The sequence below is a fragment of the Hemicordylus capensis genome, chromosome 1, assembly GCF_027244095.1.
Source record: "Hemicordylus capensis ecotype Gifberg chromosome 1, rHemCap1.1.pri, whole genome shotgun sequence".
In the NCBI taxonomy this organism is placed as follows: Eukaryota; Metazoa; Chordata; class Lepidosauria; order Squamata; family Cordylidae; genus Hemicordylus; species Hemicordylus capensis.
The window spans coordinates 383,733,178-383,759,130 of NC_069657.1; the positions used below are offsets into that span (position 1 = coordinate 383,733,178).

Sequence of the window (25,953 nt, forward strand, 5' to 3'; positions counted from 1 at the left end):
ATTTTATCTTGTGAAATATTTTATTCATTGTGGAATAATGTGTGCATGTTCTCTATGGCTGCTTTTTAAAAAGACAATTGCATAGATTCATAATTACACATGTGCAATAACTGTGTGATTGATACATAGGCACAGGAGTGCCTGTGTCCTATGAGTGAAGAGTAAAGCAGCATTCAGTCATGTTTTTCCAACATTGTGTGGCCTCTCAAAGCTTTCCCTTTGTACTATTTGTGCTAGAAGGGCCATTATTACACTCAGAATCTCCTGTGCAACACGTGTGACTCTTTCTCACCCTCTGGCAAATCCATGAAAAAATGGCTAAGTTATAAGGAGTTAAAGTTGAATAGCAGACATGGAACCTCAAGATCACTGCTGGGTCTCCCCCACCCAGTCCCCCCACCCCAGCCATCTTTATAATAGGATTTTAAAAATTTGAATAAGGAAGCACAAACTGACTCAGTCTCTTTGGGAAAGGTCTCTTGGGAAAGGTCTCTTTCTTCCATACAATGTACTCTCATGGGTTAGTTGAAATAAATACGTTCAAATTAAGAACAATGAGGGTCTCATAATGTCAATCTTGCTTGTGCTCAGTTCAGTCAGTTTATGAAGAGAAGAGGGGAGGGGGAAGGCAGTGAGTGGGCAGAGAAGAGTGTGGGGAGTAAATCGCCTCCACCCTTGTTGCCTTGGAAACAGTTGTGAAAGGGGCCTCTGGTAATGCTGGCTGGGGAAAATTTCTCCACTCTCCAATAAGAAAAAGTAACCATTACAGTTGAACGGTTTAACTCATAGAGGTAAATAGGAGAACAGGCTGAATCACACAGGCCTCACATCTTACCTCTGGCTGTTTCTGTTTCGTTCCTTTTACCTCAGAACTGGTAGGCCTCAGTGCTCCTGTATGGCTTTTACCATCTTCCAACCTTGTTTCTCATAGGAACATAGGAAGTTGCCTTATACTGAGTTGGACCCTTGGCACATCTAGCTCAGTAGGGTCTATACTGCCTGGCAGCAGCTCTCCAAGGTTTCAGGCAAAAGTCTCTCCTAGCCCTACTGTACCTGGAGATGCTGCCAGAGTCGAACCTGAGATCTTCTGCATGCAAGCATGCAGATGCTCTTCCATTGAGCTATGGCCCCACCCACCCACATTATTCCACAATGAATACAATATTTCATAAGATAAAATTCATCCATGCAATTTTTCATTATAATTAGCACACATTACAAAAAATAATCTAATGCCTCCATAGTGTGGGCATCATGGGTCATCGAATCTCCTCACTTTCTGGAGCTCAGCTGGAGCTGCCAAACTCATAATTATCCTGTAAACTAATGGTTTTTCTTCTTTTTTGCTTTAATTGTATTCTAAGACTAGATGTACATTCATTTGGAAGTTATATTCTACTGAAATTTCTGTACTTCTTTTCAGTTCTTTTCCTCTGACAAGTTCACCACAGATACAGAAATTTGTTTTCGTATAAAGAATGAGCCCTCAGATCTGATTAGCAGGACATTTGAAATACCTGTGTTGATGCATCATGCAGGTATGTGTGCATATGTGTATGTATTGGCACAATGGCTTGAATCCAAATAACAATGAATGGAAGGAGAAGTGTTCTGTGAACTCTTGCACAACCACTATTGCAACACTTCTTGCAGTGTAAAGAGACACCATAGCTCTCTTTAGAGGTTATTAAGCAAAGCCCTGTTCATGCATATAGTTTGGAAAGTGGAGAGGAAGTCCTGCCTTGGAGCTGTCACTCCCTCCCTCCAGCTGGTCGCTCACAGTTATGACTCCATTTGTCTGAAGGGAACATACAAAGCTGCCATATACTGAGTCAGACGACTGGTCCATCTAGCTCAATATTGTCTGTGCAGACTGGCAGCAAATTCTCCAAGGCTTCAGGCAGGAGGGCCCTGCCCCCAGGAGCCCAAATAATGCACGGTGTAAGTGCATGGTGCATTCCTGGGATCCCCCTCCCCTCCGAGTGTGTCCGCTGTGGCTGCAAACACATGATCCATGGTTGCACACATGGTTGCGCTCGCACCCAAAACCCAGGTTAAGTGGCAAGCTACCTAGGAGTGCTAGCTGCCACGCCGCTGCCGGGAGCCACGCAACTCCCAGCAGTTCTTTCAAGCTGTAGAAACCGGGCTGGGCTCCCTTAGCCCAGTTTCTGCTGATCGTGAGAATAACTTCACACACATTTTGAAAAACTAAGTTACACATTGTTCAAATATTATCAGGGGCAACGTGCACATTATAAGCAAATGCACAAAATGAAACTCAGATTCTTTTCAAAATGAAAAGCAGTCTCAAGAGACTGTGGTTTTAAACGGCGGAGCAGAGAGTGCATGAGGAGAGGGCCTGCTTACACTTTTCTCTGCTAGCCATTTTTAGTCTACTCTCCAGTAGGCTTATGAGATCACCCAGGATTCTGTGTGTGTGTATGTGTGTGTCCGTCCATGTGCCTGTGTGTCCATGTGTGTGTCCCACACCATCAACTTTGCAACGCCTGGACCAATATGAACCAAATCGAGTACAATTGTAGGGACACATAGGGACACATCAATGGCGTAGTTTGTGATGATGTCATCCACCCTGTTCCAAGATGGCAGTTGCGTAAATCTTTGAGGCACAAGTGGGCCAACTTGTGAATCGCTTAACCGATTTGAACCAAATTTGCTACAGCTGTAGGGACACATAAGGATGCCGTAATGGCATGGTGTGTGGTGATGTCATCTACCCCATTCCAAGATGGCAGACATACGAATTTCTGAGGTGCAAGCAGGCTAATTTGTAGACTGTCTAATCCATTTGAACCAAATTAGGTACAGTTGTAGTGAGTGACACACAGGGACACCTCAGTGATGTAGTTTGTGATGAAGTCATCCACCCCAATTCAAGATGGCAGACATATAAACATTTGAGGTGTACTGAGCTAACTTGTGAACTGCCTAACCGTTTTGAACCAAATTTCCTACAGCTGTAGGGGAACACAGGCGAACAAAAATGACATCATCTGTGATGATGTCATCCACCACAATTCAAGATGGTGGACATGTAAACTTTTGAGGTGCAAGTGGACTAACTTGTGGACTGTCTAACCGATTTAGATGGATGATGATGTCATCCACCCCAATACAATATGGTGGACGCAATAACATTTGAGGCGCAAGTGATCTAACTTGTAGACTTTGATTTCAATCAAATTTAGTTCAGTTGTAGAGATAGTGAAAGGAAAGTAGTCAGAATAGTTCTTACTAGAAAAACTTGTTTTTACCTAAAAATTTAATTAATTAATTAATTAATTAATTAATTAAAATTAGTTAGTATATTTATATTAAGTTAGTTAGTATATTTATACTATTAGTTAGTATATTTGTTTGTTTGTTTGTTGTATTTTTATACCACTTTTCTGCCTTGACAAAGGCACCCAAAGCGGTTTACAATATCAATGAACAAAGAAATTACATAAGATCAAAAACATCCTTGTCTCAGGCTGTTGGTCTTTTCAGGAGCTGAGGACAAGAGCTGGTTGGCCTGGGCGCCTCCTTTCTTGCCTTTCTCTCAGGGCACACATTTTCATTTGCTCATGCACATCTGTTTTCCTAGCACACAAATATTCTGGTTTACATAAATTCACTCTGTAATCCTGTTTTGTTGCATAAGGAGGTAGCTAGTGTACAGGCTATGCCTGGTCCTGCTGATAAGAGGCACTGCATTCCTACAGTCACATCCTTTTTTGGGTTGCTGACTGCAACTTTCACTGTGCCTTGTTAACAGCCCATAGGTCATTATCATTGCATAGGGAAATGGAATATGGTACTCTATAGTGAGAAATCACAGACTATACAGACCTAAAGAAAATGCATAATGTGTTTGCTGAGGCAACAGTAACATGAACAAATCTAGAAAGGTAAGAGAGAGCTCTGAGTAACAGGGAAGATGTGTTTGTGCTGCTGATAATCGTTAAAGCAGTTTATGTACCAAAGGCCAATTTTTTTGCATATACAAATGTACAAATTGTCACGTAACTTGTTTTGAGAATACTTACAATTGTAAGCTACAAAATCAATCATTTCCTGCTAACCCACAGATTTATTACTTCCATGTATAAAACTTGCATTCTATAAATTGCTTTACAATCTTTGTTGCTTCTATGCCCCCAAATATATGAGGAAATGCAAAATTATGACCATTTGATGCCCCATGGCTATATGGCAGTCCATGGAAGAAGTCAAACTGTAAACCAAACCAATGCACTGGTAAATTCAAATATATATGTAAAAATGCTTAAATACCTTTATTTAATAAATGTTTAATAGAACTTATTTTCCAGTTCAATTCAGGGGCGTAGCAAGGTTGGAGTGGGCCCAGAGACAAGATTTTAAAATGGCCCCCCCCCCACAAAGTCCAGGGCCTCCGCACACCCCAGGCCCCCAAGGATTTAAGTCTGATATTCCAAAATAAGTATGCTGCCTGCAAATACATTTCACTGAATACACACACACGTCACAATATATAGTGATATACATTGAGTACTATACATTTGTATTACTTTTAATGCCTAGAACACACTAGAAAGATGAATGATTAAAATGGGCCCCTCGCTGCAGATTAGCAAAGGAGACTTTCAACCATGCAGGGTGAGCCTATGTTTGTTTTCTCAGAATTCTGAACAAATTCAGTCAAGTTTGATTGCAGGAGGTTTTTCACAGGAGGCTTTTAAAGCCCTTTAAGGCACATCTCCTCTGGAATGGAGGTGCTGCATTCACATGTTGGCCAGATTTACCCTGAAGTCCCTGCAAGTTATTGGGGAGCAGTTCACACACAAGAAAAATAAAATAAAAAGCACCACACATGCTTCACAGTTCTCACTCAGACCTTCTGGGTTGCAAAACAACTTGAACATAAGTGCATTTATAAATGAGTGAATGAATGAATAAAATTAATAAAATACTGTTCCAGAAGTTTTTTTAATTTTCTGCCATGAAACAAGCCACTTATAGGACTTTTTAGATAGTTTTTTTAAGTCAGCGAATTTTCCAAGCTGTTTCAAAATAAATATTCAGAGACTTCTCGGTCCCTCCCCCCCATATCCAAGCCCTATGGCAAGCAGATCCCTATATATGGGGGGGGGGGGGGGCGGGAAAGGTAACCACAAAAAGGAGTTCACACTCTACCTGGCAAATGCTGGTCTGGGTTAAGCAGGGCAGCAAGGGGTCTTCTGCTGCCGAGAACACTCCTGCTGCCTCCTCCTTCCTGGCTTGCTTGGGCCCTACTCGAGTTCAGGCTTCACTGCGGCCTACACGGAGGCCTCCGTGGAAGCCCCGCCCACCCGCCGATCAGCTGAGAGGCGGGAGAAAAGGAGCTCTTTGCAGCTTGCCTGCTGCTTCGATTGCGGCCAGCAGAACAAGCAGGAGAGACGGCGAAGAGGGCAAGTGGCTGAGAGGCTATGGGGCTGGGCAGGGGGCAATGGGGAGTCACATGAGGTGCCTCTGGGGTGCTCCTCCAGGCAGTGGGGGCCCCAGACAACTGTCTCCCCTTGCCCTATCATTGTTACGCGCCTGGTTCAATTACCTAAGAAAAGGAGTCCATCTGGAAGCAAGTTGCCTTTGAATTACTATTAGAAATTGAAAGCCAGTGGCTGAGTTATGTAAGAAAATTTAAAAGCATTTACTTGAGTTTTCATAGCCTTTCTGAGTGGGAACATCCAGGGATCTGTATAAATTGCAGCAATTTATTTATGTACATATGTATCTTATTTCCTGAAGCTACAGCTGTTGAAAAAGTCCCCCCCCCAAATAATAATAATTATGGTACATGCCATAAAAACTTCTTTTAAAAATGTGCATAGGTTTTCTAAGCTTCTTTGGAAAAATAATAATTGAAAATTGACTAATTTCAGCTATTTATAAAACACCCATAACTCTGTTGTAAAAGTTATGAACAACTGAAAATACCAGTGCTTGCAGCAATACATTCTTTAAATAGTTTTCTTGGTATTCAATTCAATTGCACTTCCTAATGAAATCCTATGAATTGATGCATCTGCATACATTAGGTGGATGATAAGCTGTCAATCCTTGATCTACTTTTTCAATAATTCAAGAAATAGATATTATTATTAATAATATTAATATAAGTATGTTAATATGGATTAATATGATGGATTGAGGAGAGTATTCATATCTTTTCCTTATCTTGCCTGCTGTATTATCCCATTGTATGCATCGTCCACAGTATACTCTTGCTTCTGTACCAGATACGATTTTCATTCTTGAAAGTGCAATTGACAAAACCAATAAAAATGTAAATTCAAAAGGATAGTTGGAATCTAATGAAGAAATATTCACAAGCTTGATCTTAAAAAACAGAAAGAAAGAAATACATAAAACTTTTCAGCTAGCAATTGCTTCTAGAAAAACTTGGGAGTACTGTTCCCACACAATTCCTTTTGCAGTAAATGAGATTGGTGGTGCACTTTGTGACCAGACAAGGAACTCTTCCAGTGATAGTTTAGTTAAGCTAGAACACTGTCTATGCTGGGGTATTTCATGAGGCAGTTATATGACATGATCAGTGTTCTGTGAGTGATATCTGCTACTCTCATGAAATACATTTCTTTTCATTCCTCTGATTTGAACATCCTAGTGGAATAACTTCCACAATGAGCAAAGACGTAGTTGGACCATTGCACAAATGATCTGGGTCTAAGGAGGAGTCATATTCTGTGTAGGTGGTGAAATGTTGGAGGGCAGAGAACATGTCCTCTTCCTTCCATATCTAAGTGCACCTTTCCCACTTTACTTTGAGTCATTGCATTTTCTAGTCTTTTTTTTTAACCTGAGGCTAGTTTAACTGCTATTGTGGTCTTTCATTCCTCCCACCCCCAGGCACTAGTGACATATCCTCCTGATTATTCCATTTTGAAACTTTTAATTTCCCCACTCTCTCTCGCTCTCTCTTACTTTTAAAAATAAAGCAGGGGAGGAAGGGATTACATTTCTTTTTATTTCTATATGTAATTTTCTTAGACATACTCCTTGCTAATCCCATGTGTGGCAGCTCTCATGACAGTTGGTGAGGGGAGGGGGAGAGGAAAGTGACGGCGGTGGGAAACATAAGGGCAATGGACAGGCCAACAAACAGGGGGAGGTACACTGGCATGGAGGTACACTGCCACCCCAAAGGCTTTTATGGAAAATGAGCACTATGGAGGGAAAGCAGGGGAAGGGGTAAGTGCACCCTTCCCTGCCCTTAAAGTGGCACCCCCTGGCTTCGAACTTCGAACCCCCCCTCGTTGTTCAAACCTGTTCAGAGGTCCGTAAAAGGGCCTCTGAACAGGTTCATGCACATCCCTACTGAGAACAAGGGGCCAAGAACAAAGGAGGAGGGCTGAGAACGAGGAAGAACTAGAGGCGCAGATGCTCTGAGCCCAGGCCAGTTAGATTTTACTTCCACTCCTACCAACTCCTGTGCACCACTGTTTTCAGCAGTTCTTCAGTTGGGAATAATGGAAATATCATTGCAACCTGTGATTGTGAAGGAGTTCATAGGAGCAGAACAGACCCACCTCTTTCACATTGTGGATGCCTGTACTCCTTTCTCTACATGGTATGTGCATTCTGTTTACTAGTGCAAAGCACTATGAAATTTTATGAATGTTAGCTGACATCCAGATTAATGTTGCATGCACCAAAAAATGTTTCACATGTACAATGGGGGAGGGTCAGTCAAAATTAAGATCAATCTTAACTGATCTTATCTTCCCTCTGTGCCGCCTCAGATTATATTCTGAAGGCTGCGCAACCAACTCTAACAGGGATCTCTGGATGTTGTTGACCACAACTCCCAGAATCCCCAACTACAATGGCTTTTGCTTGGGGATTATGGGAGTTGTAGTCAAAAACATCTAAGAATCCCTGTTAGAGGGAACACTGCCTGCAGCCCTCAGGGACATATGTTTAGAAGGCACAGTGGGCTGCAGAGGGAAGGGAAGATTGGCAAAAAAAAAAAAAACCCATGCCTCCCCAATTTCTCACATGAAATGTTTTCAGCATAGGCAGTGTTAGTCTGGATGTCAGCCAGAGTTATAAAAATCTTTTAAATAGAATAAGCAGAAGAAGAAGAAGAAGAAGAAGAAGAAGAAGAAGAAGAAGAAGAAGAAGAAGAAGAAGAAGAGCTGGGCGCAGAGCATCTGAGCCTCCGGCCAGTCCACCCACCCACCCACCTCCGGCTGCTTCCCCCCCATTGCTGGCATGCTTGGCTTTCTGGCTGACCGGCCGCTTCCCCGCCAACTGCTTCCCCGCCAACTCCGCCCCCCGCACTTTCTGGCGGGCCAGTCAGCCATCTCACTTCTTCTCCACCCCACCCTCCACATTTTCTGGCTGGCATACCGGCCAGAAAGCCGGCCCGCCACCTCCTCCTGCCGACTCCTGGTAGCAGCCACCTCCTCCTGACAGCCGGGCCAGACCGACCTGCCACTGCATATTCTTCCCGGTGGGCGAGCCAGCCCACCACCACCTCCTGCGCCCACCGGCTAGGCCAGGTCGGCCCTCCTCCTCCTCCCAGCAGGCAGGCCACCCGTCTCAGCCTCCTGCTCCTACTGGCCGGGCCAGCCCACTGCCGCTTCCTCTTCCGACTGACCGGTTGCCACTGCCATTGTCTCCCCATTCCCATTGCTCTCTCCCAGGCAGCTGCTCGCAAACTCTTACAAGAGCTGCCACACATGGGATTAGCAACAGGTATGTTTAGGAGAATTATCTATCTATATAAAAATAATAGTAATCATCATCATCATCAGCAGCAGCAATTCTGCCACTCCTTTTAAACTTTAAATGGTTTTTTTAAAAAGAAAGAAAAAAGCTCACCTCTCTGCTGTACTATAAATAAGTCCTCCCCTTACAAAAACAAATGTGGTAATGAAAATGGATGACATTCATTACTAAACGAATGCTATTTTTAATGCGTGAGCAACTAAATTAATGAGAGTTTTAATAACAAAAAATTATGGAATAAGAAAACTCTAAAAATTATTGCACAGCCTTAGCACACATTCCAGCTGTGAGGAACTTGCAAAACTAACTTCAGGGATAACACAGAACTCCCCCACACATGCAGTTGACAGGGGTAGCAAAAAAAGAAAAAAGAAGCATGAGTCACTTGAACTCTCTTCCTGCTTGATGGTAACATGAAAAAACTGCTCTTGTTACAAGATGTGAAAGATGTTATATAAGGCATGCATTCATTTGCAAGTACTTATATAGAAAAATAAGCTTTGGCATCTATCTGGAATGCATAAAATTGGCACTCACTTCTCACCGATTGCTTCATTTTTACAGTAGTACTTTGGCACAAAGCTTTTCTATATGCCCAGCTGATTCTGTTCTACACTGGAATGTGCCATGGTTACACTTTGCTTTCCTGATGGATGAATGATGAACAACTTCTGGGGAAATGACAGCTTCTCAATGAGCTCTAAGTAAATCAAGTTCAAGATGCCAAATGGTTCTATTAAGCAAAACCTTTCTTGACACAACTTTACTTTAGCTGCCAAATTTCCAATGCTGAATTTGTGTCAAAAGGGCGAAGGAGGGAAATGTACTTATTCAGTGCTGACCCACTTGCCTTACTCTGTATCGAATTACACAACAGTGCACAGCTGTGGCGCTGGAAGGCACTAGCCTTTGTCACAAATGAAAAGTGAAATATTTGAAGCTAGAAAGCAAGATAATGTCTTATTTTGGACTATGAATAATATTAATTCACCTAGGTGGTATGCTGATAATATTGATGCAATGGCTATTTACATATCCTGTCCTCCTTTTGGGGGAATATTTTTGAAAACATAGGGAGCTGCCTCACACTGAGGCCATTGCTCCATCTATGCAACAGTGAGGCTGCTCACGTGCAGGCAAAACCAGGCTAATGACGCCAAGCCCGGTCTTGCCCACATGTAAGAACCACTGGGATCATGCCCTATCCCAGTGGTGCCTCAGCGGCAAATCTGCTTAACCTCTTAAATGGGTTTATGGGAGCTAGAGCTCTCTTAGGCCCATTTTTTTCAATTGTCTGCCTGCCCCAGCGGAGCTCCTGGCTGGCATCGGAGGAATCCCCATAAAGTACCGTGTACTCATATAGTGCATTATGGGAGTTCCATATAATTCCTGTCGCGCTGCTGGCAGCTGCCAGCAATTGTGTGGATGAGTGATCCACCCATCGAGGGAGAGAAGAGAGATTGTCTGTGGGGAGGTAAGTACAAGAAGCCTCTCTCCTCTCTCTCCCTCAAGCCCTTTCTCACTGATCTTGAGGAAGGGCTCATTTTTATCAGACATTATTGTTTTCCAGCCCTTGAACTGGAAACTTTCTGCAGACCACATGTTCTATTACTGAACAATACCCTGATCCCCTTCAAAGAAAGGGAAATGCACAGTCAAAGGCACAACCACTATGGATCACATAGTGATTTTAAAAAAAAGATGATTATCAACCCCACACAAATCAGGTCTTGAAGAACAGGGAAGTAGTGCTAGGGGAAGGCAGTGTTTTAACCCTTCTTCATGAGCTTTAAACTCAGAGGGAGGATCCAAGCTCGAATTGGTATGTTAAGGGATACCAAAGGACAGATAGTAACAGATTCGGAGAAGATCAAACAGAGATGGAAGGAGTATACTGAAAATCTGTACAGCAGGGACATCAACATCCAAGATACTCTAGAAGATATTCCCTACTTGCAAGAACCTCTAGTACAGGAAGATGAAGTTAAATCAGCACTCTGGTCATTACCAAGTTGGAAAGCTACAGGAATTGATGGAATAACTACAGAAATATGGCAGGCAACAGAAGAAGAATCAGTCAAGGCTCTAACCAAACTATGCCAGGAAATTTGGAGAACGACACAGTGGCCAGCGAATTGGAAGAGGTCAGTCTACATACCTATACCAAAGAAAGGAGACTGAACAGATTGTGCAAACCATCGCACAATAGCCTTAAATTCACATGCTAGCAAAATAATGCTCAGGATCATCCAACGCAGATTAAAGCCCTATATGGAAAGGGAAATGCTGGATGTTCAAGCTAATTTCAGAAAAGGCCAGGGAACAAGAGAAAGCATTGCTATATTCATGACTATTACCTGTCTTGTTCTTTGAAGTAATAACAGCCATTTTGGCAATACACTCCAACTCAGGTAGCTTGTGATGGATACACTGCAGTCTAAGAACCAACACAAACAGAGATCATATGAAAACAGTATCATTGTTTAATTAACCTAAATAAAACCAAATGGGCTTTTACAGGACTTAATAACATTTACAAATCATGGCACATTAATTATAAAAGAACAAGTTCAGGAGAGCACATTGTATCAAAACCTAATACCCCATTAGCTTCACCATGATTAAAATTATTTTGCTGCCTACCATGGAGAATGTTAATTAAAAAGACCTATAAAAACACACCTCTATCTCTATTTTCAAACAGAGCCCACAATCTAATGAAGGCTTTGCCTTTGTCTTTCTGTTGATGCACAACCTCCAAATCCTTATAAAATTAAACCGCTCAGTGGATTCAAATAGGTTAGAAAATAATGCAATGAGAAATGTAATTTAAACATCATGAAGAAAGTCTGTGGTTATTTGTATGAATTGTGAAAATATTTATGACTGGTAATATGCTTAAAAATTATGACACTAAAAAGCAGCCAAGTTCAAAATGCTTTGTTGAAATGAAAACAGATTTTGTTTGGAATGAATATCATGATGGAGCCAGTATGGTGTAGTGGTTAGAGTGCTGGACTAGGACCGGGGAAACCTGAGTTCAGTTTCCCATTCAGCCATGAAATTCATTGGGTGACTCTGGGCCAGTCACTTATCTCTCAACCTTTCCAACTTCATTGGGTGGTTGTAAAGATAAACATAACCATGTATACAGCTCTGGGTTTCTTGGTGAAAGAGTGAGGTAATAATGTAAAAAATAAAACAAAGCCTCATTTGCTGATCTCAACAGAAGAGTGTAGGGGGTAGGGAATTTCACTGGTGGCTGACACTCCTTCTAGAGAGTTATACAGTTTAGCACCAGTACCTTAAATTGTGCTTGGAAGCTTCACATTTAGATTCACATTTAATACTTCAAAGACAACTGTTGTGTTATACTCCACCATTTCCTTCAGCATGACACCTCTGATTCCATTGGAAATAAGCAGCTATCAAGCTGGGCCAGCCTACCTGCTAGGCAAACCTAGGGCCTATGTTATGTGGGCCGGCCTGTGCTCTTCACCCATGCATATGGGTGGGCCTTGCAGGTGGGTTAATGGGACTTGTCGTGTGGGTGGGCACACAAGTGGACCGGTGTGTGTTCCCCATCGCCCTCCCCCAATCTCCGTGGCCTTTGCCACCGCCTGCTGCTTTCATGGTGATCTAAAATGACATTGTTGCATCGCATGGCAATGCCATTATAACTTGCTGTGAAAGCAGTGAGTGCAGAGGTGGCAATGGTGAGGAGGTGGGTGGGTAGTTGATGGGGAACACTCACCCGCCTGCCCTCCTTGCCACTGCTGCCTCCTCCTCCACCACCACCTGCCAAATTATAGCTTGCTGCAAAAGTGGCAGGTGGAGGTGGTGGCAAGGAGGGGAGGGGTGTGCTCCCGCTTGCTATCCTCCTGCCTGCCAACTCTGCAGTGTTCAACTGTGGCTTCTGGCAATTGGAGGTGGTCGCCGGGTGAGCAGCCAGGAGTTCCTGCCTGCTAGGCGGTAAGCAAGTGGTCAGTGGGGCTGCCCAGGAGGGCTTCACCTGGGGTGCCCCTGAGTCTTGGGCTGGCCCTGCTATCAAGGCTAGTAGTTGTTGATAGCACTCACCTCCATGAACCTGTCTGGTCCATTTTTAAAACTGTCTAGATTGCTGGCCATCACCATATCCATCAGCAGCAAATTTCATAGTTTAACTACATGTTATAGCCCAATTCAGACATTATGCTTTACAGGTATATAGATGTCTTTACCCACATACATGTGTTCATGTGAATGACTGTGCCTGTGTTCATTTTAAAAGTGAACCTGGATACAGGCCCTTTAAATGCATGGTACAGATACAACAACAAAAATATTTATATATCGCTTTTCAACAAAGGTTTCCAATGCGGTTTACACAGAGAAATAAAAAATAAGGTGGATCCCTGCCCCCAAAGGGCTCACAGTCTAAAAAGAAACATAGGATAGACACCAGCAACAGTTACTGGAGGTACTGTGCCGGGGGTGAATATTCTCCCTTCCCCTCTTTCTTTCTAAACAAAAAAGGACCAAATGTTGTGGTCTTTCCTCATTGTCTGGTGCGGTTCAGGAGTTCATAGTGACTATTACAACTATGGGCCTATGGACCCCTGCTAACTGGGCAAAGAGGCACCTTTTACCGTGGTGATTCTCTTTATTTAGCAGGGGGAGAGTAACTGGCCCTATCCACCCCCAGCACAGTACTTCCAGTGACTGTTGCTGGTGTGTGTCTTATGTTTCTTTTTAGAATGTGAGCCCTTTGGGGACAGGGAGCCACCTTATTTGTTAAGGTTGACTCAGCCTTCCATCCTTCCGAGGTCGGTAAAATGAGTACCCAGAATGTTGGGGGGCAATATGCTAAATCATTGTAAACCGCTTAGAGAGCTCCGGCTATAGAGCGGTATATAAATGTAAGTGCTATTGCTATTGCTATTGCTATTGTTATTTCTCTTTGTAAACTGCCCTGAGCCATTTTTGGAGGGGCGGTATAGAAATCGAATTATTATTATTATTATTATTATTATTCCAATTAGCTTAAGGAACAACTCATGTTGCTGGCCACACATTTGATTTGGCTTTTTGTTTGGATCAGGGGGGTGTTCTGTGGCGGGGGGGGATCCTGTGGTTTCCCCGTTGTCATGGTTGGACCACTACCTGGTTAAGGTTGATTTCATAATCACAGTCCACGCTTGCAGGGGCAGGGGGCCTATTAGGATGGTCTACCTGAGAAGACTGCTGATTCCAGTAGGATTCCAAAAACCCTCTAGGGTTTTAGTGTTGGTGCTGCCAGTGATTCTGCCAATGTCCCGGTGGGAACCTGGAATAGGGAACTCACCAGGACAGTAGACACGATCACTCCTAAACATCCCTTCCGACCTGCTTTAAAAGTGGCCTCTTGGTATACAGAGGATCTACGGGTGCTGAAGCTGCAAGTGAGGTGACTGGAATGCAAGTGGCGGAGAACTCAGCTCGAATTTGACAGGACACAGCATAGAGCCCATCTGAAGGCTTATGCAACAGCAGTGCATGTGGCCAAAAAAAAAAAAATGCAATTCTGGTTTGCATGGATTACGTCTGCAGGTTTGCACTCAGCAGAATTATCCCAGGCCGGGAGAAGTTTAATTCATGCTCCGTTTGTTTCACATCAGTCACCAAAGACTATATTCTGCTATAATGCTTTTAATGGGTTCTTTGCAGATAAAATCTCTTGTATTCGGGCCAACTGAGACTCCACTATTTCTGTAAAGTCTGTTAAAGGGATGTCCAGCAATCCCTCTTGCAGTATTAGATTGGGTCAGTTTCAGTCTGTGACTCCTGAGGATGTGGAAATGCTGCTTGGGTCAGTGCTGCCTACCACCTGTTCTCTGGATCCTTGCCTGTCTTGACTGCTTCTATCGAGAAGGGAAATTGTTGGAGGTGGCCTAGTTAATATGAATGCATCGCTGAGGGAGGGTAAGATGTCTCCTTCTTTGAAGGAGGCAATGGTTAGACCGCTTCTCAAGAAACCATCCCTAGATCTCTTAGCGATGGATAGTTATAGGCCAGTCCCATGGTTGGGCAAGATGATTGAGAGAGTGGTGGCTAACCAGCTCCAGGCAGTTTTGGAGGAAACTGATTATCTAGACCCATTTCAAACTGGCTTTCTTGCTGGCTATGGGGTTGAGACAGCCTTGGTCGGCCTGATTGATTACTTTTACCATGGGATTGACAGAAGGAGTGTGACTCTGCTGTTTCTTTTGGCTCTCTCAGTGGCATTCAGTACTATTGACCATGGTTATGGTATCCTTCTGGATTGCCTTGGAGAGCTGGGGATAGAAGGCACTGCTTTGTAGTGGTCCCACTCCTTTCTCTTGGCTAGATTCCAGATGGTGGAGTTTGGTGACTGCTGCTCTTCAAAATAGGAGCCATTATATAGAGTCCCTCAGGGCTCTATTCTGTCACCAATGTTTTTTTAATATCTACATGAAATCGCTGGATGAGATAATCAAGAGATTTGGTGCCGGGTGTTATCAGTATGCTGATAACACCCAAATCAATTTCTCCTTGCCATTATCATCCTCATCAGGGAATGGCATTCATTCATTCCCTAAATGCCTGCCTATAGGCACTAATGAGCTGGATGAGGGATAACAATTTGAAGCTGAATCCAAGCAGGATGGAGGTGCTCATTGTGGGGGATCAGAATTTGAGGGATGAGTTAGATCTTCCTGTGCAGGATGGAGTTACACTCTCCCAGAAGGAACAGGTAAGCAACTTGGGAGTGCTCTTGGATGCAAGTCTCACCCTGGTATCTCAGGTGGAGGCTATGGCCAGGAGCTTCTTCCAACAGCTTTGGCTGATTTGGCAGCTGCATCAATTTCTTGAAGAGAATGATCCCAAAACAGTGGTGCATCAGCTGGTAACCTCCAGGCTTGACTATTGCACTGAGCTCTATGTGGGATTGCCATTGTATGTAGTTCATAAACTTCATTTAGTCCAAAATGCAGCAGCCAGATTGGTCTCTGGGGTAACTCAGAGAGAGTATATTATGCCTGCACTTAAACAGTTGCACTGGCTGCCAAGTGCTGGTTATTACTTTTAAAGCTCTGAATGGCTTAGGTCCAAGTTACCTTAGAGATAGCCTTCTTCTGTACGATCCCCACCACACTTTAAGGTCATCTGGAGAGGTCCGTCTCCAGTGATATGTCTGGTGGCGACTCAGAAGGAGGTCTTCTCTGTAGCTGCTCCTGGACTGTGGAATGCACTCCCAGCAGAAATTCATGGTTTGGGATCCTTGTTGGCCTTTAGAAGAGCCCTTAAAATCTTTTTGTTTGGTTTGCCCTTCAAAGGTTTTTTAATTGTTCTTGAATGTTTTAACTGTTTTTAAAATTGTTTTAAATGGTTTTTTAAATTTGTTTTTAATATTGTTTTGTTGATTGTTTTAAATGATTTAATAACAACAACAACAACAACAACAACCCCACATGCACCTGCTGCTTGGCCACTGCATGAAGCAGGATGCTGGATTAGATGGGGTAGACGTCTTGTGCCAACAGCACTGCACACTGATCCACTATTCAGTCAGTAGAGGTATTGTTCAAATATACAAATTAGTGCTGGATTGTCACAGGGGACATCCGGCAAGGCTTTCCTGATTTTTTAAGTACTCATGTCTTCTTTAAACACCTAGAGATTGCTTAGAGCAGGGATTCCATACCTGTACTACTCCAGATGCTGCTGAACTACAACTCCCGTCATCCCCAGCCACAATAAATAGTAGCTGGAGATTATGGGAATTGGAGTTCAGAAATATCTGGAGTATCACAGGTTGGGAACCCTTAGAGTGTCCCTCAGTTTGGTGAGAGTGAGAGAAAGTGAGGAGATAAAAAGGAATGAAGGGAGTGAGCGGGCTGTGAAGTGGATCTGGACACAGAAGACAGCATAAAAGTCATTCTTCTCTCAAGGATCCACCAACCTCCAACATACTCATCAAACTGACAGGCTCTCTGCAATTATAAATGAACGCTTTACTTTAAAATAGCCACTTGACTGAAGAAAATGTATTTGCTGATGTTAAGTCTGCCTTATTACTCTTTACATCATTACAGAATATGGAATATTCATTTTTGAAGCACAGAGAGAAATATCCCCTATGTTTTATAGTTCAGTAGGGAATTGATAATGAAAAGACCTGTTACAAAGGCCCAGTTGAAGAAACTCATTATACTGGACAGCTGAGGTATTCCTTCCACAAAATAATCTTCCTTTTTATTCCCTTTGTGCTGTTTTGTGAGATCACAAATCTAAATTGTCACATTTTAAATTGATTCAGAGAAGAAGACTTGTCTGAGAAAATTACACACAGATCAAAAATAATTTATTGTCTAGAAAACCACGTTAACAATAAATATAGCTACTGAAGCAGACTAGATATATTTATCCTGCAATCCTGTATGGGCACACTGGTCTAACACGAATAGTCCAATGAACAAAGAGTTGGAACGGGAACTTGGAGACTACTAAATTTGGAAGTGAAACCACTATAGCCACTGGGTGGCCTTCGAGCTCTGGAAATTCTGATGGTTTAGATATTTTACAGTCAGTGAGATAAAGCAATTATAAACAAAAGTGTTTCAGTTTAGCTGGTTAACTGATTACTGTTTCATGAAATAAACAAATGACAAGCATTGTGATTAATGGGAGAGACTTTCCAATTTAAAATTATTAGTGGAGCATGCATAGTTCATCCATTCTTTAACTCAAGGAACACCAATAAAGGGAGTTTTCATTTTAGCAGTGGTGCTGGCCAAGCTTTTTGTGCCAACAGCACTGGGCATTGATCTAATATGCAGCCAGTACAGGTGTTCACAATTACAAATTAGTGCTGAAGAGCAACAAGGGGCATATTTGAGATACACAGGAAGCTGCCTTATACTGAGTCATACCATTAGTCCACCTAACTCGGTCTTGTCTATTCTGACTGGTAGCCATTCTCCAGAGCTGCAGACATGGCTATTTCCCAGCCCTATCTGGAGATGCCAGGGACTGAACAGGAGACCTTCTGCATGCAAAGCAGATGCTCTACCACCGAGCTACAGGCCCATATGGTTCAAAGACGCATTTGCCCTCTGCAAAAATGTCCCCCCATTGGTAATTTTCTGTACACGTATGTGAAAGACTGAGAATTTGTTGCGAGGGAGCAGATGTGGGGGAATATGTCCCCCTTCTGAAGGCAACTTGGCCAGCACTTCCTTAGCTGGTTCCAGTTGCATGTAGCTGATTACCTGGTATGCCTGGTATTTCTCCGAGAAATACCTGGTATTTCTCTGTGTAAATCGCCCTGAGATATTTTTGGAAGGGTGGTATAGAACTCAAATAAATGATGATGATGATGATGATGATGATGATGATGATGATGATGATGGGGAAGTGCATTCAGATATGTCTGATGGGCAATGAAACTGCCAGTGCAATGGGCAAGGCCACAAGTGTCAGCTTAGTTGCCTGGGCATCATCATCATCATGGCATCATCATGTTCAAATAGTGTTGAACATGTAAGACAAACATTATTCCAGTTACTGAATATTTTAAATTGAAAAACGCATTATCTCTGTATTTAATCATGTATGATAATATCATTGTATTAGCAATATCCACAATTATAACCACCTGTAGATGAATAGGAGACACATTGGCCTGGGTCATACGTAATGCATAACCGCAGGTCCAGTGAACCTGCAGTTCCGCACCCTCCCCGCCCCTGCTCTCCTGTACATGTTTATATGTTTGGGAGAGCAGTCTCTCTGCAGTCAGAGAGACTTCAGAGAGGCGGGGGAGCGGGATGTGCAGGCTTTCTTCATTCTTGGAGGATAAGCCTGCACAGCCAATAGGAGCCAGAGCAAGGGAGGAGCTTTCTCCCTTAACTCCAAGTTTAGAGAGGTGAACTTGCATGCCAGCGTTCTTATGTAATGCTGGCACAGGCAAACCAGAGGCTGAGCAGATGAAATGGAGAGAGAACCGAAGGTTACAACGTGCAGTTTGGTGAGGGAAACTGTGGGTCCTTTTGTGTTTGTGTGTAACTGTAATTCCTGGTTCATACATTCAGGTTTTGGAACCCGAGGTGAAGGGACCTCCAGTTTCCCATTCCATATGAACCGTGCCATTAAATTGTGTAAAGTACATAGTCATTAGAAGTTTAGTTATCACCAATAAAACACAGTTTTCTTCTGATTCTTTCTAATTGTTTTAAAATGTCATGAACATGTTTTCTGATTCAGATGGTAGGTCCATTTTATTATGATAATCCCTGTATTATCACCTGTATTATCAACTGCAAGCTTTATATATGAAACATCTCTTATACATAGAACCCTCAAGAAAGAAATGGCTATAAGAAGTAGGGGAGCTAATGCAGTTAGTGAAATAACAGTAGTCTTATACCAACCATGGTTGCCCATAATTCAGTTTATAATACAGCAATATGAGCTTGCAGACAACTTTTTACAGTGGTCCCATCAGCTGTAAACATGAAACCTATGAATATGCTGAATGCATTATGTCTAATATATGGTATGTACTATGCCAAATATTTTAAAATATTTTTTTAAGCACTGGGAGTTGGAATGCAGGCAGCATGGGGAACAAAGTTCTGGTTTTTGCAGCTGGCCTGTCAGGAGAAGCTGTGGAATTGTATGAGGTGCAGGGGCGCTTTCCGGACTAGCTGCTCATCAGCAGCAAAATGCCTCCGTTTGGGCAAGTCACATTCAAAATGTAAACAGTAGGGGGAGCAGTCTCGCAGCAACTAAAAACCCGAAAAAACGGCAACTTTTTCACGCCAGATATACAATGTCCTATTAAATTCGAAACAAGGCATTAGAAGTGTGAGCGGCACCCTGCTGTCCATGTAGGAACTGCGGTGTCATGACGCAGGAAGTGTGGAAGCACACTTCAGAGATATGTCCTGACCCCATTGTAGGGTCTAGTCTGAAAAGTGCCAGGGTGTAATGGCACCTATTTGCTTTGGGGAAATAGATGCTGCTTTATAGACCAGCAATGTGTTTTTGAGTGCTGGCCTGTTGGTCCATGTTCAGTTTGTAAATAAACACCTTTGACACAAACTGCCACAATTCTCCAGCCAACCTGAACTAAACCTTTTAGCACTGCCTCAGAACTTCACATTGCTTGGGTAAATGGGGAGCATGTTCCTATATTTATACAGGACCATGGAATATACAAATGGAATATACAAACAAGATGTCTTATATTGTTTTTTTAAAAAAGTTTTATACTACTTCCAGAAATGGTCCAGGCCTGGTTCCTGACAATTATTCAGGGGAAGGAAAGTGTACAGAGGTGTAGAGTAGCCACTGGGGATGTTTCTGTATATGTTTTTAAAGAGGCTGTTTTTCAGCTAGTTTTCAATATCATAATGGGGTGCAGGATAGACCCCATTCAAATTAAGTCATCATCAACAAGAAAACTACTCCTAAATCCTCCTAATCCAAATTTGCATTGATACGCACAACATTTTATCATACTGATGAGAAACATTAAAGAACATTAATTTGCCTAAGGAAAAAAAGTTAGCCACCAGGAAGGAAAGGTAATCACAACTTCACTAGTGTGTTTGTGTACACATGTGTGTGCATGCACCCTCCCAAACTCCTTGTATCTAGCATTAACACCAGATGGGCCGAGTCTGCAACTAAAGCTTATTAACCTTCACCTTTGTATGGTACACATGAACCTTGAATAAGCATTTGCTGATGTAGCAGCCATGGAATTCAGACATAGCATTCTTCGTCTCTGTGGAAAGCATTTATTTAAATCTTTTCCCGAGAGACTGAATTAAAAGAAAAATGACATTTCTGAAAATAGAGGCACCTTCCAGGAAGTATTAGAATGAATTCTATTAAGCAGGCTCATGGGTTATACTCCTCTTTCCTCCACCCTGTCTTCCCTTGTGGGTCTTCATTTTATCTTTATTAATATATACCACTGTTTACAACTCTATATAATATTTACTAGAGACAATATTTTCTTGTTTGTTTCTAATTATTGTTTTGTCTGTACTGCAAAAATCAATAAAAACTAAATTAAGAAAAATGATTTCTCTTTGAACAAGGAAACAGAGTGCCTGACTATTAAGAGATCATTTCATGTGCCAATGGTAAATTATTAATCTGAAATATTACCTCATCATTGCTGTGGATTTTTGGAGTATTTGACCCAGAATAAAGAGCACAGTGTTAGTGTTAGTCAATTGTTGTGTCTGATAGGGGGCGCTGTGTTTTTAGTTAATGCTCTTTATACCTCTGCAGCTCATGTAGTTTTTGGGAGCTGTGGCTGTTACAATCCTGAATTGTAACAGTACAGAGTGGTTGTGTTTTTAGGGCCTGTATTATTCCGTCCATTTTTCTGCTACCATCAATAAATTGTATTGAGTCAAGTAGACTGCATATAGGTCAAGATCATTTAATGGTCATATCATTAAATGGAGCCACAGCTCAGTGGTTTGAAATCTGCTTTGAATGCAGGAGTTCCCAGGTTCAATCCCTGGCATCTCCAGGTAGGGCTGAGACTTCTTCCTGAAAGCTTGGACAGCCACTGCCGGTGACAATACTAAGCTAGATGGCCTATTGTATCTGACTCGGTATAAGGCAGTTTCCTATGATCCTATGGCAACTGAATATATTTCCAAGGTCAAGGACACTGAAGATACTTTTTTTAGCAGACCACATTTAGATTGCTATCTTCACAAGAAGTCTGGGGACCAATGTTTTCTCTAGTTTTTTTCATCTGTGTGAGGAATAAGTTTTGTTCCGGGTGGCAGTATCAAGGCAGCATGTGGGCATGTGCATTCAGAGTGGGGCCTTCCTGATTCAACCTGAGCGGAATCTAAAACTAACTGAGTTGACATCAAAAAACCTGAGAGCGCACACACATGCACACCATAGAGAGAACACTGCTGGGAACTCCCCCCCCCCCCAAAAAAAAACACTAACAAAGACTCAAAGGCTCTTTCCTTATGGGCATCTTAGATATAGAATAAAGACAGGAAAGGATATTGTTAATAGATATCCATAAAGAGGAGGTGGTAACCTATCATTTAACTTTAGCAAAAATGTAATTAATTGATAAAATCAAAAGCAAGATATTGCAATATGTTGCCTTTATTTAGGAAAACAGGTACTAAGAACTGGATGCTCCACTTTGTTACCAGACAAGCTGTGTTTTGGAGTAGCTCAGAAAGCACTCCTCTATGTGCATGGGACTGTGAGATCACAGTCTCCATTTTGGAAGATTCAGTCCATGGGCTCATGAACTTTTCATCTGCCTGGCTTTAGCAAAACCAGCCCCTGGTAGTGCAGTGGTAAAAACTGCCGCCCTGTAACCAGAAGGTTACAAGTTCAATCCTGACCAGGGGCTCAAGGTTGACTCAGCCTTCCATCCTTCCGAGGTCGGTAAAATGAGTACCCAGAATGTTGGGGGCAATATGCTAAATCATTGTAAACCGCTTAGAGAGCTCCGGCTATAGAGCGGTATATAAATGTAAGTGCTATTGCTATTGCTAAAACCCGCAGCTGGTCGCTCAACATGAGCAAAGCATGGGGCAATGCACCTACAGGTCAGAATGACAAAGACTCAGGGAAATGAGCACATCAAAACTGTAGAGGTATAATCTTATACTCTTAAATGTGCCCTGCTCTTCAGATATGCAACCCAGCACAGCTCCATTCAACCCTATTAACAGATTTCACATAACTTCCTCTTGCCATTGTTGGCCAAGATTCATTCGGCCAGATTACACTCAAGCAGCAATACACACCTTTGACATTTATGGAATATGCCACCTTCCGAGTGTGTAGAATGATTTAGAAATAGCTCCAGGGCTACTCTTGAGGTATAAGTACCTCTGGTCAAAGCACATGGCTTCAGAATCTTTTCCTCTCAGAACCTTTCCATTTGGGAACCCATTTGGACTCTCAAAAAGAATGGTGGCTTTCACCGCATGCCTCCCTCTTGCTTCCTTATCTTGCTGCCCTTCCCGTGAGGAAACCTACAAGTGCAAGAAACGCACCATGGACCGAGAATAGGTAAACTAACTTCCTGCCTCTGAGAAGCCTCCCTGCCCCCTTCTTTTGCACTCCTTCCCCTCATTTAAGCACTTTCTACAGCAAGCATTAAGTCCAGGCTCTGGTCTAAGCAACTTAGCCAAGCCAATCTACCTGCAATTTGGACTTTAAGCTAAACTGCTTTCAGCAAGATTCTTTCTTAGAATGTTAATTAATATTTTATTGCCTCACCTAAAAATATTTTGCCTTCCTGTATGTCCAATTTACCTTCAATAAATCTATTTATTACATTTCTGCCTCCTCATCTTTTCCAGTTACCAAACTGCACAAATTTGAAACCAGAGCCAAACTGCACATGCTGAGTTAATTCCCACATTGAGCCAATAGTACATTGGAGTGTCTAGCCAGCACTCTGGAGCAGTTCTGGTAACAACTTCCAAAGAAATTCTTCACTGTGGCTTTCTTAATCCGTAATAAAATATAAAGATACATGATGATATGCTTCTCAACTAAAAAGAGGGGTCTCTTTTGGGAAAATCACTATATGTTTCTAGCCTCTGTGCTTTGTGACATATTTCCAGAGACCATTAGACCTATTCAGATATTACATGTTGTGTGCATACAAATCTGCACACATGTACATATGTTCATGTGAATGACTACACATGCAATGAGTTTAAAAGTCTCAAATTCATGGTACAGATTGGAGGTATACAACTGTTTGCACATTGAACATAACATGTGAATAATTCTGCATGTGTACAGATCTGAACTGGGTACTGGGTACATTATACACAGATCATACATAATGAACATAATGGATAGAGATATTGTCTACTTATCTGAGGGTGCTGCAAAACCATGCCTAAACAGGGTTTTGCAGCACATGTAGAGGGGTGATTCCAATGATCATGCAATTACAGGATGTGCCAAGAATGTGTTAGCATGTCCCTTAATGATGGTGGGTGGGTGGCATGTTCTCAGTGCATCCACATCTTCATCATGTGTAAGGGGTTGTGTTCATCTGAACCGGCACAGTGGCTGATATCCAGAGAAGTACTCTGAGAAGGCAACAGGAGCTGTGTCCTCACAGCCAGAAGCTTCTTGAGCAGAAGAGCGTGCGCAGGGGAGAGGGGGAGCAATTTTCACTGATCTTGCCCACCTCTGGATATCAGCATTTGCTTCCAGTTTGTGTTCATCCTATATTGTTCTCTCGCTTCCTTAAGCATACAAATTTCAAAAAATGGGAGGCAAGTTGCACTTTTGAGCCTTTTGATTAATGAGCTTTTCTTCATCAAATGACCTTCACTTTTTCTTAATTGTGTTAATGGCTATAAAGCTTCCTAGCAATAGGTTGTTTTTGCAGTAGCAGTACTTCAGAAAAATCAGATGCAAACAAGGAGATTTGCAGGAAACATTCGGTTGTTGTAGTTGTTGTGGTGGTTGTTTTTACAGGTAGCATTCTTAGGCAATTTGGGTATACCATCCCTCACTGCTATGTTCAAACTCTTTGGTCTGAACATATCAACATCAGCTGAGGTGAGTGTGAGGGCAAGAGTAGAGTTAATTCAGCTGCTTGCTGCCTGAATGGGAGGTGCGGCCCATTTGCCCATGCCCCCCTGGAAAGGAGCACAAGGCAGGTCGCAGCCCCATTGGCCACAAGGCATGTGGGGGCGGGGTTTCAGCCGCACTGCTGGCTTTGGCATCCTTCCCCTTCAGTTCGCTCCCTGCAGGCATCAGGAGCAGACATGAGGTTGTTGCTGCATAATTTGTCCTCGGCCTGCAGCATCTCTGGCTGGTGCAGCGTACGGCAATCCTGGAGCAGCTAGATAGGGGACCTCTGCCCCCCCCAGTTTGAGAGAGGGGGGTGCCTTGGGCTAGCGGGAGGGCTGGGCGTGTCCTAGTGGGCCTGAGAAAGCTCTAGGGGGCTGGCCTGGATCAGTATCGGTGGCACAATTGGCAACATTCCTTGGGGCATTAACTATAAGTGTGTGCACTGAGCCCACCAGGGACAACTATTACATGGCAGGATCAGGTTGCCTGGGGGCTGTTCTGAAGGTACTCTGCTGCACACCAGGTGGGCTTGGGTGGGTGGTATGGGGCCCAAAAAGACCTAGGAAACATCTGGTGGAAAGCCAACTAGGCCACCCAGGAGGCCTCCTCCATCAGACTCCTCATCTGATGAGGACAATGACATGGGCACTATCAGGGCTCTTATAGTACACATGAATGCTCTTGAAAAAGAAAGACATGCTTCCTCAGGAGGTCAGGATAGAGGGGGGCTTTCTGGGATCCCAGCTGGGCCTAAAAAACTCACCGGGGGACTAAGAAGGTCAAGTTAGTGCAATCATTATCTGACAGATGGGCTGCGCTTGAGGAAGAAAAAAACAGGCTGGAGCTGGCACCTGTGGACCTGACTGTGGAAAAGAGCGATGTTGCCTATAAGCCAAGCACACCAGGGGGAGATGGTGGCGAGCTGGACAGCAGCAAGGTGAGTCCCCTCAAGGTTTTTGGCCATGGGGCATATCCCCTTATGGCACCCCTTATGGCACCCCATATGGATAGCACCCAGGACTTTATGGCATGACCACTCCCTTTGGGGCTTGCTTTCAGGTCTGGCAAGGGGTTGGCACGGCCAGGGTGCCGGGAGCTCTGTTACCATTCCCTGCTTCGGCAGTGGGGGTGCCGGTGTCCCAGGAGCCTTATCCACTATGTTGCATGCCCCTTCCATTAGGGGATCACCTCTTGCCGGTGGTTAAGGAGTGCAATTGACAGGGTCAATTTGTAGATGCCTTTCAATTGCTTTTTAGGGAACCTGAGCCAGTAGACAAGGAGGGGGAACAAAAGAGGGAACTTGAGAAATCCAAGAGCAAGCCAGTTGAGCATAGTTGGTCCAACTGGCTGTCAGCATTCACGGTTTATGTGGGGGTTGTCCTTCAGGTGCAGTCATCTAAGGGGCCAGCCCAAGTTAAATATCTGGACATAATACATAGGGATTACATGGATTTCATGGGAAATGCCTGGGAACACTACAATTGTGCCTTCCGGTTACGGGCTCCTCTGGATCCATCAGTTCCATGGGACAAACACCAGGAGCTGTGGCTGGTGATCATGACACCATCCAGACCCATCCAA

The 25,953-nt window shown here is 43.2% G+C and overlaps 1 long non-coding RNA gene across 1 annotated transcript in view; it reads left to right on the forward strand.

The window, feature by feature from the left end:
- Positions 1-644: 644 nt before the first annotated feature.
- Positions 645-25,953, forward strand: part of LOC128339801 (uncharacterized) — a 29,032-nt gene continuing 3,723 nt past the window's right edge. The window contains exons 1-3 of the long non-coding RNA XR_008313220.1: positions 645-791; positions 1,424-1,538; positions 25,180-25,309. This is a non-coding gene — a long non-coding RNA (uncharacterized LOC128339801). The remainder of the gene's footprint in view (positions 792-1,423; positions 1,539-25,179; positions 25,310-25,953) is intronic.